The sequence below is a fragment of the Drosophila mojavensis genome, unplaced genomic scaffold, assembly GCF_018153725.1.
Source record: "Drosophila mojavensis isolate 15081-1352.22 unplaced genomic scaffold, ASM1815372v1 contig_36, whole genome shotgun sequence".
NCBI lineage: Eukaryota > Metazoa > Arthropoda > Insecta > Diptera > Drosophilidae > Drosophila > Drosophila mojavensis.
In genome coordinates, this window is record NW_025318858.1 from 30,614 (window position 1) to 47,147 (window position 16,534).

General features: G+C 29.2%; 1 long non-coding RNA gene across 2 annotated transcripts; it reads right to left on the reverse strand.

Annotated features, from left to right (window-relative positions):
* Window positions 1-11,482: 11,482 nt before the first annotated feature.
* LOC122757246 lies at window positions 11,483-13,688 on the reverse strand. 2 transcript variants are annotated; one of them, XR_006357202.1, is made up of 4 exons: window positions 13,184-13,239; window positions 11,734-11,809; window positions 11,563-11,639; window positions 11,483-11,495 (listed from the first exon to the last, which is right to left on the reverse strand). It is a non-coding gene; the product is annotated as an uncharacterized LOC122757246 (long non-coding RNA). The 2 variants fall into 2 exon arrangements; XR_006357203.1 differs by lacking the exon at window positions 11,483-11,495 and adding an exon at window positions 13,674-13,688 and having other exon boundaries at window positions 11,566-11,639; window positions 13,184-13,347.
* Between the last annotated feature and the right edge of the window lie 2,846 nt (window positions 13,689-16,534).

The window sequence follows — 16,534 nt, forward strand, 5'->3', positions numbered from 1 at the left end:
AAATTTTCTGTTATGAAAGCATCAAAATAATGAATCGATTTGCTTTTTCTGATTCTCCATCACATGTTGCAATAATTACTGAATTCATTTTTCTCTATTGCAATACTTACTAGTTTATTGCCTAATATTTTAAAATTTTCTGTTATGAAAGCATCAAAATAATGAATCGATTTGCTTTTTCTGATTCTCCATCACATGTTGCAATAATTACTGAATTCATTTTTTCTATTGCAATACTTACTAGTTTATTGCCGAATTCTTTAAAATTTTCTGTTATGAAAGCATCAAAATATTGAATCGATTTGCTTTTTCTGATTCTCCATCACATGTTGCAATAATTACTGAATTCATTTTTCTCTATTGCAATACTTACTAGTTTATTGCCGAATTACTTTAAAATTTTCTGTTATGAAAGCATCAAAATATTGAATCGATTTGCTTTTTTCTGATTCTCCATCACATGTTGCAATAATTACTGAATTCATTTTTCTCTATTGCAATACTTACTAGTTTATTGCCGAATACTTTAAAATTTTCTGTTATGAAAGCATCAAAATATTGAATCGATTTGCTTTTTCTGATTCTCCATCACATGTTGCAATAATTACTGAATTCATTTTTCTCTATTGCAATACTTACTAGTTTATTGCTTAATACTTTAAAAATTTTCTGTTATCAAAGCATCAAAATAATGAATCGATTTGCTTTTTCTGATTCTCCATCACATGTTGCAATAATTACTGAATTCATTTTTTTCTATTGCAATACTTACTAGATTATTGCTTAAATTTTTAAAATTTTCTATTATCAAAGCATCAAAATAATGAATCGATTTGCTTTTTCTGATTCTCCATCACATGTTGCAATAATTACTGAATTCATTTTTCTCTATTGCAATACTTACTAGTTTATTGCTGAATACTTTAAAATTTTCTGTTATGAAAGCATCAAAATATTGAATCGATTTGCTTTTTCTGATTCTCCATCACATGTTGCAATAATTACTGAATTCATTTTTCTCTATTGCAATACTTACTAGTTTATTGCCTAATACTTTAAAATTTTCTATTATGAAAGCATCAAAATATTGAATCGATTTGCTTTTTCTGATTCTCCATCACATGTTGCAATAATTACTGAATTCATTTTTCTCTATTGCAATACTTACTAGTTTATTGCCGAATACTTTAAAATTTTCTATTATGAAAGCATCAAAATATTGAATCGATTTGCTTTTTCTGATTCTCCATCACATGTTGCAATAATTACTGAATTCATTTTTCTCTATTGCAATACTTACTAGTTTATTGCCGAATACTTTAAAATTTTCTATTATCAAAGCATCAAAATATTGAATCGATTTGTTTTTTCTGATTCTCCATCACATGTTGCAATAATTACTGAATTCATTTTTCTCTATTGCAATACTTACTAGATTATTGCTTAATATTTTAAAATTTTCTATTATCAAAGCATCAAAATATTGAATCGATTTGCTTTTTTCTGATTCTCCATCACATGTTGCAATAATTACTGAATTCATTTTTCTCTATTGCAATACTTACTAGTTTATTGCCGAATACTTTAAAATTTTCTGTTATGAAAGCATCAAAATATTGAATCGATTTGCTTTTTCTGATTCTCCATCACATGTTGCAATAATTACTGAATTCATTTTTCTCTATTGCAATACTTACTAGTTTATTGCCGAATACTTTTAAAATTTTCTGTTATGAAAGCATCAAAATATTGAATCGATTTGCTTTTTCTGATTCTCCATCACATGTTGCAATAATTACTGAATTCATTTTTCTCTATTGCAATACTTACTAGTTTATTGCTTAATTTTTTAAAAATTTTCTATTATCAAAGCATCAAAATAATGAATCGATTTGGTTTTTTCTGATTCTCCATCACATGTTGCAATAATTACTGAATTCATTTTTCTCTATTGCAATACTTACTAGTTTATTGCCGAATACTTTAAAATTTTCTGTTATGAAAGCATCAAAATATTGAATCGATTTGCTTTTTCTGATTCTCCATCACATGTTGCAATAATTACTGAATTCATTTTTCTCTATTGCAATACTTACTAGTTTATTGCTTAATTTTTTAAAATTTTCTATTATCAAAGCATCAAAATATTGAATCGATTTGCTTTTTTCTGATTCTCCATCACATGTTGCAATAATTACTGAATTCATTTTTCTCTATTGCAATACTTACTAGTTTATTGCCGAATACTTTAAAATTTTCTGTTATGAAAGCATCAAAATATTGAATCGATTTGCTTTTTCTGATTCTCCATCACATGTTGCAATAATTACTGAATTCATTTTTCTCTATTGCAATACTTACTAGTTTATTGCCGAATTTTTTAAAATTTTCTGTTATCAAAGCATCAAAATATTGAATCGATTTGCTTTTTCTGATTCTCCATCACATGTTGCAATAATTACTGAATTCATTTTTTCTATTGCAATACTTACTAGTTTATTGCCGAATACTTTTAAAATTTTCTGTTATGAAAGCATCAAAATATTGAATCGATTTGCTTTTTCTGATTCTCTATCACATGTTGCAATAATTACTGAATTCATTTTTCTCTATTGCAATACTTACTAGTTTATTGCCGAATACTTTAAAATTTTCTGTTATGAAAGCATCAAAATAATGAATCGATTTGCTTTTTCTGATTCTCCATCACATGTTGCAATAATTACTGAATTCATTTTTCTCTATTGCAATACTTACTAGTTTATTGCCTAATTTTTTAAAATTTTCTATTATCAAAGCATCAAAATAATGAATCGATTTGCTTTTTCTGATTCTCCATCACATGTTGCAATAATTACTGAATTCATTTTTCTCTATTGCAATACTTACTAGTTTATTGCCGAATACTTTAAAATTTTCTGTTATGAAAGCATCAAAATATTGAATCGATTTGCTTTTTCTGATTCTACATCACATGTTGCAATAATTACTGAATTCATTTTTCTATTGCAATACTTACTAGTTTATTGCTGAATACTTTAAAATTTTCTGTTATGAAAGCATCAAAATATTGAATCGATTTGCTTTTTCTGATTCTCCATCACATGTTGCAATAATTACTGAATTCATTTTTCTCTATTGCAATACTTACTAGTTTATTGCCGAATTTTTTAAAATTTTCTGTTATGAAAGCATCAAAATAATGAATCGATTTGCTTTTTCTGATTCTCCATCACATGTTGCAATAATTACTGAATTCATTTTTCTCTATTGCAATACTTACTAGTTTATTGCCTAATACTTTAAAATTTTCTGTTATGAAAGCATCAAAATATTGAATCGATTTGCTTTTTCTGATTCTCCATCACATGTTGCAATAATTACTGAATTCATTTTTCTCTATTGCAATACTTACTAGTTTATTGCCGAATTTTTTAAAATTTTCTGTTATCAAAGCATCAAAATAATGAATCGATTTGCTTTTTCTGATTCTCCATCACATGTTGCAATAATTACTGAATTCATTTTTCTCTATTGCAATACTTACTAGTTTATTGCTTAATTTTTTAAAATTTTCTATTATGAAAGCATCAAAATATTGAATCGATTTGCTTTTTTCTGATTCTCCATCACATGTTGCAATAATTACTGAATTCATTTTTCTCTATTGCAATACTTACTAGTTTATTGCCGAATACTTTAAAATTTTCTGTTATGAAAGCATCAAAATATTGAATCGATTTGCTTTTTTCTGATTCTCCATCACATGTTGCAATAATTACTGAATTCATTTTTCTCTATTGCAATACTTACTAGTTTATTGCCTAATACTTTAAAATTTTCTGTTATGAAAGCATCAAAATATTGAATCGATTTGCTTTTTCTGATTCTCCGTCACATGTTGCAATAATTACTGAATTCATTTTTCTCTATTGCAATACTTACTAGTTTATTGCCGAATACTTTAAAATTTTCTGTTATGAAAGCATCAAAATATTGAATCGATTTGCTTTTTCTGATTCTCCATCACATGTTGCAATAATTACTGAATTCATTTTTTTCTATTGCAATACTTACTAGTTTATTGCCGAATACTTTAAAATTTTCTGTTATGAAAGCATCAAAATATTGAATCGATTTGCTTTTTCTGATTCTCCATCACATGTTGCAATAATTACTGAATTCATTTTTTTCTATTGCAATACTTACTAGTTTATTGCCTAATACTTTAAAATTTTCTATTATGAAAGCATCAAAATATTGAATCGATTTGCTTTTTCTGATTCTCCGTCACATGTTGCAATAATTACTGAATTCATTTTTCTCTATTGCAATACTTACTAGTTTATTGCCGAATACTTTAAAATTTTCTGTTATGAAAGCATCAAAATATTGAATCGATTTGCTTTTTCTGATTCTCCATCACATGTTGCAATAATTACTGAATTCATTTTTCTCTATTGCAATACTTACTAGTTTATTGCCGAATACTTTAAAATTTTCTGTTATGAAAGCATCAAAATATTGAATCGATTTGCTTTTTTCTGATTCTCCGTCACATGTTGCAATAATTACTGAATTCATTTTTCTCTATTGCAATACTTACTAGTTTATTGCCGAATACTTTAAAATTTTCTGTTATGAAAGCATCAAAATATTGAATCGATTTGCTTTTTCTGATTCTCCATCACATGTTGCAATAATTACTGAATTCATTTTTCTCTATTGCAATACTTACTAGTTTATTGCTTAATCTTTAAAATTTTCTATTATGAAAGCATCAAAATATTGAATCGATTTGCTTTTTCTGATTCTCCATCACATGTTGCAATAATTACTGAATTCATTTTTCTCTATTGCAATACTTACTAGTTTATTGCCGAATACTTTAAAATTTTCTGTTATGAAAGCATCAAAATATTGAATCGATTTGCTTTTTCTGATTCTCTATCACATGTTGCAATAATTACTGAATTCATTTTTCTCTATTGCAATACTTACTAGTTTATTGCCGAATACTTTAAAATTTTCTGTTATGAAAGCATCAAAATATTGAATCGATTTGCTTTTTCTGATTCTCCATCACATGTTGCAATAATTACTGAATTCATTTTTCTCTATTGCAATACTTACTAGTTTATTGCTTAATATTTTAAAATTTTCTATTATGAAAGCATCAAAATAATGAATCGATTTGCTTTTTCTGATTCTCCGTCACATGTTGCAATAATTACTGAATTCATTTTTCTCTATTGCAATACTTACTAGTTTATTGCCGAATACTTTAAAATTTTCTGTTATGAAAGCATCAAAATATTGAATCGATTTGCTTTTTTCTGATTCTCCATCACATGTTGCAATAATTACTGAATTCATTTTTTTCTATTGCAATACTTACTAGTTTATTGCCGAATACTTTAAAATTTTCTATTATCAAAGCATCAAAATATTGAATCGATTTGTTTTTTCTGATTCTCCATCACATGTTGCAATAATTACTGAATTCATTTTTCTCTATTGCAATACTTACTAGTTTATTGCCTAATACTTTAAAATTTTCTATTATGAAAGCATCAAAATATTGAATCGATTTGCTTTTTCTGATTCTCCATCACATGTTGCAATAATTACTGAATTCATTTTTCTCTATTGCAATACTTACTAGTTTATTGCCGAATTTTTAAAATTTTCTGTTATGAAAGCATCAAAATATTGAATCGATTTGGCTTTTTCTGATTCTCCATCACATGTTGCAATAATTACTGAATTCATTTTTCTCTATTGCAATACTTACTAGTTTATTGCCGAATACTTTAAAATTTTCTGTTATGAAAGCATCAAAATATTGAATCGATTTGCTTTTTCTGATTCTCCATCACATGTTGCAATAATTACTGAATTCATTTTTCTCTATTGCAATACTTACTAGTTTATTGCTTAATTTTTTAAAATTTTCTGTTATGAAAGCATCAAAATATTGAATCGATTTGCTTTTTTCTGATTCTCCATCACATGTTGCAATAATTACTGAATTCATTTTTCTCTATTGCAATACTTACTAGTTTATTGCCGAATACTTTAAAATTTTCTGTTATGAAAGCATCAAAATATTGAATCGATTTGCTTTTTCTGATTCTCCATCACATGTTGCAATAATTACTGAATTCATTTTTCTCTATTGCAATACTTACTAGTTTATTGCTGAATTACTTTAAAATTTTCTGTTATGAAAGCATCAAAATATTGAATCGATTTGCTTTTTTCTGATTCTCCGTCACATGTTGCAATAATTACTGAATTCATTTTTCTCTATTGCAATACTTACTAGTTTATTGCCTAATTTTTAAAATTTTCTGTTATGAAAGCATCAAAATATTGAATCGATTTGCTTTTTCTGATTCTCCATCACATGTTGCAATAATTACTGAATTCATTTTTCTCTATTGCAATACTTACTAGTTTATTGCCGAATACTTTAAAATTTTCTGTTATGAAAGCATCAAAATATTGAATCGATTTGCTTTTTCTGATTCACCATCACATGTTGCAATAATTACTGAATTCATTTTTCTCTATTGCAATACTTACTAGTTTATTGCCGAATACTTTAAAATTTTCTATTATGAAAGCATCAAAATATTGAATCGATTTGCTTTTTCTGATTCTCCATCACATGTTGCAATAATTACTGAATTCATTTTTCTCTATTGCAATACTTACTAGTTTATTGCCGAATACTTTAAAATTTTCTGTTATGAAAGCATCAAAATATTGAATCGATTTGCTTTTTCTGATTCTCCATCACATGTTGCAATAATTACTGAATTCATTTTTCTCTATTGCAATACTTACTAGTTTATTGCCGAATACTTTAAAATTTTCTGTTATGAAAGCATCAAAATATTGAATCGATTTGCTTTTTTCTGATTCTCCCATCACATGTTGCAATAATTACTGAATTCATTTTTCTCTATTGCAATACTTACTAGTTTATTGCCGAATATTTTAAAATTTTCTGTTATGAAAGCATCAAAATATTGAATCGATTTGCTTTTTCTGATTCTCCATCACATGTTGCAATAATTACTGAATTCATTTTTCTATTGCAATACTTACTAGTTTATTGCCGAATACTTTAAAATTTTCTGTTATGAAAGCATCAAAATATTGAATCGATTTGCTTTTTCTGATTCTCCATCACATGTTGCAATAATTACTGAATTCATTTTTCTCTATTGCAATACTTACTAGTTTATTGCCGAATACTTTAAAATTTTCTGTTATGAAAGCATCAAAATATTGAATCGATTTGCTTTTTCTGATTCTCCATCACATGTTGCAATAATTACTGAATTCATTTTTCTCTATTGCAATACTTACTAGTTTATTGCCGAATACTTTAAAATTTTCTGTTATGAAAGCATCAAAATATTGAATCGATTTGCTTTTTCTGATTCTCTACATCACATGTTGCAATAATTACTGAATTCATTTTCTCTATTGCAATACTTACTAGTTTATTGCCTAATACTTTAAAATTTTCTGTTATGAAAGCATCAAAATATTGAATCGATTTGTTTTTTCTGATTCTCCATCACATGTTGCAATAATTACTGAATTCATTTTTCTCTATTGCAATACTTACTAGTTTATTGCCGAATACTTTAAAATTTTCTGTTATGAAAGCATCAAAATATTGAATCGATTTGCTTTTTCTGATTCTCCGTCACATGTTGCAATAATTACTGAATTCATTTTTCTCTATTGCAATACTTACTAGTTTATTGCCGAATACTTTAAAATTTTCTGTTATGAAAGCATCAAAATATTGAATCGATTTGCTTTTTCTGATTCTCCATCACATGTTGCAATAATTACTGAATTCATTTTTCTCTATTGCAATACTTACTAGTTTATTGCCGAATACTTTAAAATTTTCTATTATGAAAGCATCAAAATATTGAATCGATTTGCTTTTTCTGATTCTCCGTCACATGTTGCAATAATTACTGAATTCATTTTTCTCATTGCAATACTTACTAGTTTATTGCCGAATACTTTAAAATTTTCTGTTATGAAAGCATCAAAATATTGAATCGATTTGCTTTTTCTGATTCTCCATCACATGTTGCAATAATTACTGAATTTTTTTTTCTATTGCAATACTTACTAGTTTATTGCCGAATACTTTAAAATTTTCTGTTATGAAAGCATCAAAATATTGAATCGATTTGCTTTTTCTGATTCTCCGTCACATGTTGCAATAATTACTGAATTCATTTTTTCTATTGCAATACTTACTAGTTTATTGCCGAATACTTTAAAATTTTCTGTTATGAAAGCATCAAAATAATGAATCGATTTGCTTTTTCTGATTCTCCATCACATGTTGCAATAATTACTGAATTCATTTTTCTCTATTGCAATACTTACTAGTTTATTGCCGAATACTTTAAAATTTTCTGTTATGAAAGCATCAAAATATTGAATCGATTTGCTTTTTCTGATTCTCCGTCACATGTTGCAATAATTACTGAATTCATTTTCTTCTATTGCAATACTTACTAGTTTATTGCCGAATATTTTAAAATTTTCTGTTATGAAAGCATCAAAATATTGAATCGATTTGCTTTTTTCTGATTCTCTATCACATGTTGCAATAATTACTGAATTCATTTTTCTATTGCAATACTTACTAGTTTATTGCCGAATACTTTAAAATTTTCTGTTATGAAAGCATCAAAATATTGAATCGATTTGCTTTTTCTGATTCTCCGTCACATGTTGCAATAATTACTGAATTCATTTTTCTCTATTGCAATACTTACTAGTTTATTGCCGAATACTTTAAAATTTTCTGTTATGAAAGCATCAAAATATTGAATCGATTTGCTTTTTCTGATTCTCCATCACATGTTGCAATAATTACTGAATTCATTTTTCTCTATTGCAATACTTACTAGTTTATTGCCGAATACTTTAAAATTTTCTGTTATGAAAGCATCAAAATATTGAATCGATTTGCTTTTTCTGATTCTATATCACATGTTGCAATAATTACTGAATTCATTTTCTCTATTGCAATACTTACTAGTTTATTGCCGAATTATTTTTAAAATTTTCTGTTATGAAAGCATCAAAATATTGAATCGATTTGCTTTTTCTGATTCTCCATCACATGTTGCAATAATTACTGAATTCATTTTTTCTCTATTGCAATACTTACTAGTTTATTGCCGAATACTTTTAAAATTTTCTATTATGAAAGCATCAAAATATTGAATCGATTTGCTTTTTCTGATTCTATATCACATGTTGCAATAATTACTGAATTCATTTTTCTCTATTGCAATACTTACTAGTTTATTGCCGAATACTTTAAAATTTTCTGTTATGAAAGCATCACAATATTGAATCGATTTGCTTTTTCTGATTCTCCATCACATGTTGCAATAATTACTGAATTCATTTTTCTCTATTGCAATACTTACTAGTTTATTGCCGAATTCTTTTAAAATTTTCTGTTATGAAAGCATCAAAATATTGAATCGATTTGCTTTTTCTGATTCTCCGTCACATGTTGCAATAATTACTGAATTCATTTTTCTCTATTGCAATACTTACTAGTTTATTGCCGAATACTTTAAAATTTTCTGTTATGAAAGCATCAAAATATTGAATCGATTTGTTTTTTCTGATTCTCTATCACATGTTGCAATAATTACTGAATTCATTTTTCTCTATTGCAATACTTACTAGTTTATTGCCGAATACTTTAAAATTTTCTGTTATGAAAGCATCAAAATATTGAATCGATTTGCTTTTTCTGATTCTCCATCACATGTTGCAATAATTACTGAATTCATTTTTCTCTATTGCAATACTTACTAGTTTATTGCCGAATACTTTAAAATTTTCTGTTATGAAAGCATAAAAATATTGAATCGATTTGCTTTTTCTGATTCTCCATCACATGTTGCAATAATTACTGAATTCATTTTTCTCTATTGCAATACTTACTAGTTTATTGCCGAATACTTTAAAATTTTCTGTTATGAAAGCATCAAAATATTGAATCGATTTGCTTTTTCTGATTCTATATCACATGTTGCAATAATTACTGAATTCATTTTTCTCTATTGCAATACTTACTAGTTTATTGACGAATACTTTAAAATTTTCTGTTATGAAAGCATCAAAATATTGAATCGATTTGCTTTTTCTGATTCTCCGTCACATGTTGCAATAATTACTGAATTCATTTTTCTCTATTGCAATACTTACTAGTTTATTGCCGAATACTTTAAAATTTTCTGTTATGAAAGCATCAAAATATTGAATCGATTTGCTTTTTCTGATTCTATATCACATGTTGCAATAATTACTGTATTCATTTTTCTCTATTGCAATACTTACTAGTTTATTGCTTAATTTTTTAAAATTTTCTATTATGAAAGCATCAAAATAATGAATCGATTTGCTTTTTCTGATTCTATATCACATGTTGCAATAATTACTGAATTCATTTTTCTCTATTGCAATACTTACTAGTTTATTGCCGAATACTTTAAAATTTTCTGTTATGAAAGCATCAAAATATTGAATCGATTTGCTTTTTCTTATTCTATATCACATGTTGCAATAATTACTGAATTCATTTTTCTCTATTGCAATACTTACTAGTTTATTGCCGAATACTTTTAAAATTTTCTGTTATGAAAGCATCAAAATATTGAATCGATTTGCTTTTTTCTGATTCTATATCACTTGTTGCAATAATTACTGAATTCATTTTTCTCTATTGCAATACTTACTAGTTTATTGCCGAATACTTTAAAATTTTCTGTTATGAAAAGCATCAAAATATTGAATCGATTTGCTTTTTCTTATTCTATATCACATGTTGCAATAATTACTGATTTCATTTTTCTCTATTGCAATACTTACTAGTTTATTGCTTATATTTTTAAAATTTTCTGTTATGAAAGCATCAAAATAATGAATCGATTTTCTTTTTCTGATTCTCCATCACATGTTGCAATAATTACTGAATTCATTTTTCTCTATTGCAATACTCACTAGATTATTGCCGAATACTTTAAAAATTTTCTGTTATGAAAGCATCAAAATATTGAATCGATTTGCTTTTTCTTATTCTATATCACATGTTGCAATAATTACTGAATTCATTTTTCTCTATTGCAATACTTACTAGTTTATTGCCGAATACTTTAAAATTTTCTGTTATGAAAGCATCAAAATATTGAATCGCTTCGCTTTTTCTGATTCTATATCACATGTTGCAATAATTACTGAATTCATTTTTCTCTATTGCAATACTTACTAGTTTATTGCTTAATTTTTTAAAATTTTCATTATCAAAGCATGCGTCAACAAATTTACTATATTATACAGTAGTATAGCAGTAAATAAATAAATATAGTCAGTCAGTCAGCCTCATGCGGACCTGACTATTCAAATCAAAAAGATGTACTCTGCAAAGAAAAAATCAACATTAATAGCCTTTTAATGTTTTTATTTACTTTTGCAAAATTCACTTACCTGCTAGTCATCTTGCAATTAATGCAATTCTGCTATTTCCAGTTTTGCGCCCCTCTACACTTTGTATGGCAGCAGCTCTATATATAAAAAGATAAAAATTAATATTAATTATTAATATCTTTAATTTTTACTTTTATAATTATTAATTTCTATTTTGCAAAATTTACTTACCTGCTAGTCAGCTTGCAGTTAATGCAATTTCACTATCTTCAGTATTTGCGCCCCTCTGCATTTTGTATAATTGCAGCTATATATTGGGTAGTCTAAAAAGTCTTTTCGTATTTGTAATGAAACTTCAAATCATATTTTTAAATATTTATAATAAACTTTATTAAATCAAATATGCACCATTTTGGTCGACCACCTTTTGCCATTTTTCCACTAGAGACATAATTCCATTCGTGTAAAACTTTCGTGGTTTCTCTTTGAAAAACTGCTTCAAGTGATTTTCACAGGCTTCTCTTGAAGCCAACTTTACTCCGTTAAGGGAGTTCTGCATTGACCGAAATAAATGGTAGTCCGAAGGTGCAAGGTCAGGGCTATATGGTGGATGCATTAAAACTTCCCAGCCAAGCTCTCTCAGTGTTTGCCGGGTCATCAAAGATGTGTGTGGTCTGGCGTTGTCCTGATGGAATACGATGCCCTTTCTGTTGATCAGTTCTGGCCGTTTTTTTTCGATTGCTTGCTTCAATCTCATCAGTTGTCCACAGTAAAGTGTCGAATCAATCGTTTGACCAGGCTGAAGCAGCTCATAGTGGATTATTCCTTTCCAATCCCACCAAACACACAGCATTACCTTTCGAGCCGTCAATCCTGGCTTTGCGACCATTTGTTGAGCTTCACCACTCTTGCACCATGATCTTTTTCGCACATTATTGTCGTATTTGATCCATTTTTCGTCTCCTGTTACCATTCTCTTCAGAAATGGTTCGATTTCATTTCGTTTCAGCAAAGAATCGCAAATGTTAATTCTGTCCAATAAATTTTTCACAGACAATTCATGTGGTATCCATACATCGAGCTTTTTTTGTAGCCAGCCTTTTCTAAATGGTTCAGAACCGTTTGATGATGAATGTTTAGTTCATTTGCGATGTCATGGCTGCTTATGTGACGGTCTTGGTCAATCCTTTCCATAATTTCATCGACTTTTTCAAAGATTGGTCGACCAGAGCGAGGTGCATCTTTCACATCGAAATTTCCTGAACGGAAGCGTGCGAACCATTGTTGTGCTACACGAACTGATAGAGCATCGTCACCGTAAACATCACAAATTTCATTAGTGGCTTGCGTGGCATTCTTCCCTTTTTTATACAAAAATTTCAAAATATAGCGAATTTCTTCTTTATTTTCACTCATTTTTGAACAGCTGTAACTTTTTTCAAATTCTTTGAATTACATTTTTTTTTTTTGGCAATCGAAGCTTAAAGTGCTACCAATCGAACACCACAATGTGTACACAATGTGATTGGTAGCACTGGAGATATACGACGCCAACGACATCTATTGGCAAAATACGAAAAAACTTTTTAGACTACCCAATATATGCAAAGATAATAATTAATTAATATTAATTATTAATATCATTAATACCACTAATATAATTATTAATATTTAAACTTACCAATTAGCAGCATCAAATTTGCATTTAATGCAATTTTCAGTTAGCTGTTTTTGTTTTGTTTTGTTTTGATTATGCACTCCGATAGGCACTAAGCCAGGGATGCATCGTCACTTACTCAATTGTACTTGCGATGTTTCGAACGAATATTAATGAAATCAAAATTGCTAAAATGAATTGAAAAACTATTTTAAATACAAATTATTAAATTTTTTATGAATATTAAACTATATTAAATTAATTCAAAAATAATTATTATATAGTTGCAATCAAAATCAAACATATGTTTACACATACGATATATTGCAGCAAATATCGCTATGCATAAACATTGTAAATATGTAAACTTAACTAAATAATAATTAAAACTAGTATATAATTAATTAATAACATGAACTTTAGAACTTTAATATCAATAATTTTTATCAATTGTTAATTCTTATTGTTCATAGTCTTTGACTTGCCATATATGTAGTTACTCTCGATAACTCACCGATAACTATGTAACAACTTACTACTGCACAAACGTTGTATGGTGACAGTTGTGCATATTCTTTTAGCTATTGCAACTCAAATGTAAAATGAAAAGAAAATAATTATCTATATTAATTATCATTAATTTTCTGTAATTTAAACTATTTTTAGCTTATGCCCATATTGGAGAAAATGACCAGACTTTGTCTCGATTTTTCTCCATAATTCCAATTAGCTACTCTCAGTGCTAATTTCTCAGTGCATCTTGCAGATGCTTATTAATGGAAAAAGAAAATTGAATTATATTAATTAATGCTATCTATTACTATTGTAAAACTTATATCTTAGTTATCATATTAGTCTATTATCAGCTACTCAAGCACTTTATTGTCATTTTGTATTATCTTTAAATTGCTCTTTTTATCTGTATTTTGTAACATTAAGCTGCACTGTTATTCTTGTGCACTTATGGCCATTTAAATTGAATCATTTTATGAAAAGTTTTGGTAAATATAGACCTTCTGTATATTTCTAAGTATCTTATAGGCGCTACTCATATTCTTAAGAAATGCTATTGTAAAGTATTGTTTGAATAAAAATGTATCTCCGTACTATCTTCCCCTCGCCATGCAGCTGCTGGTCAGCTGATCATGTATGAGTAGGGAAGAAGCGGAGATCACAAATGTGTGTTCTGCCTAGACATACAAACAGAAAAATGCTACAAGACTCGATGTACATCAGGTACATGAATGCCATCACAACTTGTGGAACTTTTGATCAGAGTTTACTCGCTAAATAAAAGGCATAGCCTTATGAAACGTGTGATTAACTGGCTCAACTCTGCTAGTGAATGTAACAAAACCAATACTTGAACTAGGGCAGCTGCATGACAAAAGCTGAATGCTACGAGACTCTGCATGACAAAAGCTGAATGCTACAAGACTCGATGTACACATCAGGTACATGAATGCCATCACAACTTGTGGAAATTTTGATCAGAGTTTACTCGCTAAATAAAAGGCATAGCCTTATGAAACGTGTGATTAACTGGCTCAACTCTGCTAGTGAATGTAACAAAACCAATACTTGAACTAGGGCAGCTGCATGACAAAAGCTGAATGCTACGAGACTCTGCATGACAAAAGCTGAATGCTACAAGACTCGATGTACACATCAGGTACATGAATGCCATCACAACTTGTGGAAATTTTGATCAGAGTTTACTCGCTAAATAAAAGGCATAGCCTTATGAAACGTGTGATTAACTGGCTCAACTCTGCTAGTGAATGTAACAAAACCAATACTTGAACTAGGGCAGCTGCATGACAAAAGCTGAATGCTACGAGACTCTGCATGACAAAAGCTGAATGCTACAAGACTCGATGTACATCAGGTACATCAATGCCATCACAACTTGTGGAAACTTTTGATCAGAGTTTACTCGCTAAATAAAAGGCATAGCCTTATGAAACGTATGATTAACTGGCTCAACTCTGCTAGTGAATGTAACAAAACCAATACTTGAATTAGGGCAGCTGCATGACAAAAGCTGAATGCTACGAGACTCTGCATGACAAAAGCTGAATGCTACAAGACTCGATGTACATCAGGTACATCAATGCCGTCACAACTTGTGGAAACTTTGATCAGAGTTTACTCGCTAAATAAAAGGCATAGCCTTATGAAACGTATGATTAACTGGCTCAACTCTGCTAGTGAATGTAACAAAACCAATACTTGAATTAGGGCAGCTGCATGACAAAAGCTGAATGCTACGAGACTCTGCATGACAAAAGCTGAATGCTACAAGACTCGATGTACATCAGGTACATCAATGCCGTCACAACTTGTGGAAACTTTGATCAGAGTTTACTCGCTAAATAAAAGGCATAGCCTTATGAAACGTATGATTAACTGGCTCAACTCTGCTAGTGAATGTAACAAAACCAATACTTGAATTAGGGCAGCTGCATGACAAAAGCTGAATGCTACGAGACTCTGCATGACAAAAGCTGAATGCTACAAGACTCGATGTACATCAGGTACATCAATGCCGTCACAACTTGTGGAAACTTTGATCAGAGTTTACTCGCTAAATAAAAGGCATAGCCTTATGAAACGTATGATTAACTGGCTCAACTCTGCTAGTGAATGTAACAAAACCAATACTTGAATTAGGGCAGCTGCATGACAAAAGCTGAATGCTACGAGACTGCATGACAAAAGCTGAATGCTACAAGACTCGATGTACATCAGGTACATCAATGCCGTCACAACTTGTGGAAACTTTGATCAGAGTTTACTCGCTAAATAAAAGGCATGGCCTTATGAAACGTATGATTAACTGGCTCAACTCTGCTAGTGAATGTAACAAAACCAATATTTGAATTATGGCAGCTGCATGACAAAAGCTGAATGCTACGAGACTGCATGACAAAAGCTGAATGCTACAAGACTCGATGTACATCAGGTACATCAATGCCGTCACAACTTGTGGAAACTTTGATCAGAGTTTACTCGCTAAATAAAAGGCATGGCCTTATGAAACGTATGATTAACTGGCTCAACTCTGCTAGTGAATGTAACAAAACCAATACTTGAATTAGGGCAGCTGCATGACAAAAGCTGAATGCTACGAGACACTGCATGACAAAAGCTGAATGCTACAAGACTCGATGTACATCAGGTACATCAATGCCGTCACAACTTGTGGAAACTTTGATCAGAGTTTACTCGCTAAATAAAAGGCATAGCCTTATGAAACGTATGATTAACTGGCTCAACTCTGCTAGTGAATGTAACAAAACCAATACTTGAATTAGGGCAGCTGCATGACAAAAGCTGAATGCTACGAGACTCTGCATGACAAAAGCTGAATGC